The sequence below is a fragment of the Calliopsis andreniformis genome, unplaced genomic scaffold, assembly GCF_051401765.1.
Source record: "Calliopsis andreniformis isolate RMS-2024a unplaced genomic scaffold, iyCalAndr_principal scaffold0400, whole genome shotgun sequence".
Taxonomy (NCBI): Eukaryota; Metazoa; Arthropoda; class Insecta; order Hymenoptera; family Andrenidae; genus Calliopsis; species Calliopsis andreniformis.
In genome coordinates, this window is record NW_027480809.1 from 92,501 (window position 1) to 98,522 (window position 6,022).

The window sequence follows — 6,022 nt, forward strand, 5'->3', positions numbered from 1 at the left end:
ACCTCCATCGACCGTGTGCTAGTTGGAGGCGCGGGTCTCGGATTCTTCCGAACCCGAGAACTATATACGAGTATGATATATATATATATACATGAACACAGAATATTAAAATACAACCCTGAACGGTGGATCACTTGGCTCGTGGGTCGATGAAGAACGCAGCTAATTGCGCGTCAACGTGTGAACTGCAGGACACATGAACATCGACATTTCGAACGCACATTGCGGTCCACGGATACAATTCCTGGACCACGCCTGGCTGAGGGTCGTTCACGTAACCTTAAGACTGCTTACGTTGGCATCTCGGTGTCACGTACGAGCGATTGTTGGACCGTTCGTCGGCGTTTGCCGCGGTCGCACGAAAACAAGCGAGAATACGCTCTAGACGTCATGGAGGGAAGAAGGTTGTGTGTACACGGCAGATGACTGGAGACATCGTCGTCATCGTCGTTGCTTTGTCGTTCCGGACTTGCGTGAGTGCTACTTTTCACACGGCGTCGTGAGTCGCTTAATTTGTCGACCGCCCGTGCGTGTATGTGCACCGCTCCGGACGCAAGCGCGCGGACGTACGATCATCGACCAGCCTCCGTGTCTCGCCAGATACCCTCGTGATTGTTAACAGACAGCGTTCGCTTTTCGTGCGAGTTTTCATCCGCGCTCCCGACGTAGTCTGAAATGATGCGTGTAAGAAAGAGGCGTGCGTAACCCGCAACGACACACAAGAGAGTTTGTCGTGAGACTACAGAGAAGGACAATGAAAGGGTGTGCGAGTGAGCATGAACACGAGATCGCGTATACCCCACCCGTGTAGTGTGGTGAAGAAATGTATGACGAGAAACAGAGCCCCAGGGATTCTAGAGGGATCGTCTTGTTGCAGGAACAACGCGAAAAGGAGGCACTCATTCGTCGAAACGATGAAGTTCCGGGATGCATCTTCCCCGGCCACGTTTCGGTCGAGTCGTTTGTGGCTCCGTGAATGTGTTGTGCTGTACTACAACTTGTTTCTGTATCCTGAATCCTCTTTGGCGAGGCTTACACAGCCGCCATATATATGACTCATCACATAGGGATGACTTCTCTCCTAGAAGGAGGAGGTGGAAAGGTAGCAGCGTCCGGTCGCCCCATGTCTTCGCGTTAGTCGATCGCCGAGAGAGACCGCGCGTCAAGTCCGGTCGTCCAGTCCACGAAAGCTATACAAAAAGCAAGCGGACGGGCGTTAAACCATACCGGCAGTCGCCTGGCGAGAGTCTCTCTCCTTTAGATCGAATTAAACGAGACGCGAAGATGCTTTGGTGTGGCGCATTAAGGACGATGTGACTTACTCTCCGCTGATCACTTCTGGCGAATGACGAGGAGCTTCCTTACCTTTGGAAACGCTGCTGTTGCGTTACGACAACATATTCCGAAGGCACACGGCGAAGTTGGGACGACGCATCGAACATGATCTCAAGTCTCTCTCTCATTTCCCATTTCTCGTAACATTCGTTCACACACTCTGCCTGGTCCGCTTCTCTCGGTTGTGTGCCCCCGTTGTACGAGGATTACGCCACAGCTTCTTTCGTCATTTTTACACATATATAAAATATATCACTCTACGTGTGTGATATATATTTAACACGTATACGACGACCTCAGAGTAGGCGAGATTACCCGCTGAATTTAAGCATATTACTAAGCGGAGGAAAAGAAACTAACAAGGATTTCCTTAGTAGCGGCGAGCGAACAGGAAAGAGCCCAGCACTGAATCCCGCGGTACTGCCGCAGGGAAATGTAGTGTTCGGGAGGATCCGTTTATCCCGTGACGTTGCATCGCGTCCAAGTCCATCTTGAATGGGGCCATTTACCCATAGAGGGTGCCAGGCCCGTAGCGACCGGTGCGCGTCTCGGGAGGGTCTCTCCTTAGAGTCGGGTTGCTTGAGAATGCAGCCCTAAGTGGGTGGTAAACTCCATCTAAGGCTAAATACAACCACGAGACCGATAGCGAACAAGTACCGTGAGGGAAAGTTGAAAAGAACTTTGAAGAGAGAGTTCAAGAGTACGTGAAACCGTTCAGGGGTAAACCTGAGAAACCCAAAAGTTCGAAAGGGGAGATTCATCGTCGACAAATGCTGGCTCCCGTTGGTGCGCGAAACCCCGAAAGGGGTGTCCGACGCTTTTCCGCAAGGAGGGCGCACGGATGTTACGGCCAACGGCGAACGTTCCGGCTACGTAGACGTGCACTTCTCCCCTAGTAGGACGTCGCGACCCGTTGCGTGTCGGTCTACGGCCCGGGCGGTTAGACCGTTGCGTCGCCTTGTGCGTGCGCGACGGACCCTCGGTGACCCGACCGGCTGCGCGACGGTGTTCCCCAGATGGTATCGGGCCGCAACCAGTCTTCTCATTCGAACGGTGCGTCAGGCCCGCCGCAAGCTCGGTCAGCTTTGTTTGCCCTGTGGTACGGACGTCTTTCCCGTTCACGGGCCTGGCCAGCTGTTAGCCGGCGGAGCCCTCGGACTGGCCAAGCTTTGAATTACCTGTCGGCGGCGCTATTGCTTTGGGTACTCTCAGGACCCGTCTTGAAACACGGACCAAGGAGCCTAACATGTGCGCGAGTCATTGGGATGAGTAAACCTAAAGGCGAAATGAAAGTGAAGGTCGTCCTTTGCGTCGGCCGAGGGAGGATGGGCGCTGCATAGTGCTCCGCACTCCCGGGGCGTCTCGTTCTCATTGCGAGAAGAGGCGCACCTAGAGCGTACACGTTGGTACCCGAAAGATGGTGAACTATGCCTGGTCAGGACGAAGTCAGGGGAAACCCTGATGGAGGTCCGTAGCGATTCTGACGTGCAAATCGATCGCTGGAACTAGGTATAGGGGCGAAAGACTAATCGAACCATCTAGTAGCTGGTTCCCTCCGAAGTTTCCCTCAGGATAGCTGGCACTCACTCCTCCGTTCCTTCGGGGACGCGTGCGAGTCTCATCTGGTAAAGCGAATGATTAGAGGCCTTGGGGCCGAAACGACCTCAACCTATTCTCAAACTTTAAATGGGTGAGATCTCTGGCTTGCTTGGTTCATTGAAGCCACGAGATTTCGGATTAGAGTGCCAAGTGGGCCAATTTTGGTAAGCAGAACTGGCGCTGTGGGATGAACCAAACGCAGAGTTAAGGCGCCTAAGTCGACGTTTATGGGATACCATGAAAGGCGTTGGTTGCTTAAGACAGCAGGACGGTGGCCATGGAAGTCGGAATCCGCTAAGGAGTGTGTAACAACTCACCTGCCGAAGCAACTAGCCCTGAAAATGGATGGCGCTGAAGCGTCGCGCCTATACTCTGCCGTCAGCGGCAAGTGGGGAGGGACGGTGCCATTACTGGTGACCGTCCTCCATGAAGCCCTGACGAGTAGGAGGGTCGCGGCGGTGTGCGCAGAAGGGTCTGGGCGTGAGCCTGCCTGGAGCCGCCGTCGGTGCAGATCTTGGTGGTAGTAGCAAATACTCTAGCGAGACCCTGGAGGACTGACGTGGAGAAGGGTTTCGTGTGAACAGCCGTTGCACACGAGTCAGTCGATCCTAAGCCCTAAGAGAAATCCTATGCAAATGTGGTGTCCTAAAATCAATGTCTGCAAACATATTATTATACAAAGAGATAAATTGAAAGATAAAAAAAGAGACATACACACGTTGGGCGAAAGGGAATCCGGTTGCTATTCCGGAACCCGGCAGCGGAACCGTTTAACATCCGGGCCCTCATTGAGTGTTCGTCGGGGTAACCCAAAATGACCTGGAGAAGCCGTCGGGAGATCTGGGAAGAGTTTTCTTTTCTGTATAAGCGTTCGAGTTCCCTGGAAACTTCTAGCAAGGAGATAGGGTTCGGAACGCGAAGAGCACCGCAGTTGCTGCGGTGTCTGGATATTCCCCTCGGACCTTGAAAATCCAGGAGAGGGCCACGTGGAGGTGTCGCGCCGGTTCGTACCCATATCCGCAGCAGGTCTCCAAGGTCAAGAGCCTCTAGTCGATAGATTAATGTAGGTAAGGGAAGTCGGCAAATTGGATCCGTAACTTCGGAATAAGGATTGGCTCTGAGGAGCGGGGCGTGTCGGGCTTGGTCGGGAAGCGGGTCTGGCTGACGTGCCGGGCCTGGGCGAGGTGAAGGGTCTTAGACTTCGGTCGACGTCCTGGGATCCGAACTCGGTCCCGTGCCTTGGCCTCCCGCGGATCTTCCTTGCTGCGAGGCTTCCGCGTCGGTTCAGCCGTCGCGTGTCGTTTCTTCGGCCGCCATTCAACGCTCGGCTCAGAACTGGCACGGACCAGGGGAATCCGACTGTCTAATTAAAACAAAGCATTGCGATGGCCCCCGCGGGTGTTGACGCAATGTGATTTCTGCCCAGTGCTCTGAATGTCAACGTGAAGAAATTCAAAAAAGCGCGGGTAAACGGCGGGAGTAACTATGACTCTCTTAAGGTAGCCAAATGCCTCGTCATCTAATTAGTGACGCGCATGAATGGATTAACGAGATTCCCTCTGTCCCTATCTACTGGGAGCAAGAGATCTGGGAGGGACTTCTTGGTCGGACTCACGTCCAACACGACCGAGTCGAGAACTGCGATGGAACTGATGACTCCTTCGGAGGACTTCGGTGAAGTTAGCGGGCCCAACTGGTTCAAATCCACTCACCTCACCTCCTCGTGGGGCTCCTGGGGTCCTGAAGCCGGGGCACCGGTCTTCAGGACGCGAAAGAGTGAGTGGTAAACCCGGACGGTGGTGGTGGTAAAGTTGATCGGAAGAGTTGAGTTGTGGGGGCCTTCGGGTCCCACGGCAATAGACCACGGAAGCGTCACCTCTGTATCTGCATAGCAGTCGCACTACTAGGCACTCTGTGTCTATACTGGGGGCGGCCGGACGCAGAGCGGGCTCTGCGGCTCGGAACAACCGTGTCCAGCGAAGGGGTGGTCCCGAAACCAGCGTTACGACGTCTGTGAGGGAGGGTGACGTGGAGTGTTAGGGGTCAGTGGATCGTATTAGTCTGGACCCCAGGTGGCGTGGAACCCACCGTCGCCAGCAGCTCAGCTACGAAGACAATGAAGCCGAAGCCATCGTCCATTAGAGCACTTCTATATTTTGGGTGGGATAATACAAATAATAATAATACCTTATAGAAAATCGCGCTGCCCCTAATTAGTCTAATATTCAAGAAAGCATAAAACACCTCAAGACATCACATCTATAACAATAGGATACTCAAAGACAGTGAAGATGGAAATGGTAAATCCACAGTCAAGAAATGAAACCAGGATCACAACACAAAGTGCACCAATAAGCGATAAAAGGAACTTACAAAGGAAAGCAAACACAGTAAAACATGAAGAACGAAGACGTCCTGCAAGTAAAAGATACAAGATTGCACAAGAATCTCTTGGGCAAATATACCGCAAACCTCCTAATGCTGCAACGACCCATTATGCCAAATGGTACGTGGTATTGGGTAGGAGCGGGGGCCTTGCCTTAGCCGGCCGGGTCGCGAGGGGATAAACCTCTGAAATAAGTCCCTAACCCCAAACTATGGTGCGCGGTGAAGAGGGTGCGTGTCAACTACGCGTTGACACGTGGCCGATGGGAGCATCGGTCCCAAGCGACCAACCTCGGGAAACCTGGCGCCCTCCCGTTGAAATAAGTCCTGCTCAGGCAATGGTGGCTCTGCCTGAGTCGACCTCTATTCCACCGCACTCGTGGGAACAATTATGGAGATGATAAACAAAACCAAAACCAACATTAAACAAAACAAACAAACAAATAAAAAGTTAACAACAAACAAAAAAGTTGAGATGATGGAGGTCGAGAGAGAAAGTAAAGTGCCGAGGAAGAGAGAAAACGATAGCAGCTCGGAGGACTCGAATAACGGCAAGCCTCGAGGAAAGAGAAAAGTAGTACATACGCTAGACACGAGTGAAGACACATCGGACGAAGAATGTAGGAAACCTGAGGTAACCAGCCCTGACGCCCTTATATCTGTAGAAGAGCTTGTTAAATTCCTACAAAGCACTCCAGAAGAT

At 52.7% G+C, this 6,022-nt stretch overlaps 1 non-coding gene and 1 pseudogene across 1 annotated transcript; both read left to right on the plus strand.

Annotated features, from left to right (window-relative positions):
- Positions 1 to 114: 114 nt before the first annotated feature.
- On the plus strand, positions 115 to 269 carry LOC143187899 (5.8S ribosomal RNA). The gene has a single exon (XR_013003355.1). It is a non-coding gene; the product is annotated as a 5.8S ribosomal RNA (ribosomal RNA).
- Positions 270 to 1,626: 1,357 nt separating this feature from the next.
- LOC143187897 (large subunit ribosomal RNA) lies at positions 1,627 to 4,540 on the plus strand (annotated as a pseudogene).
- The last annotated feature ends 1,482 nt before the right edge of the window (positions 4,541 to 6,022 follow it).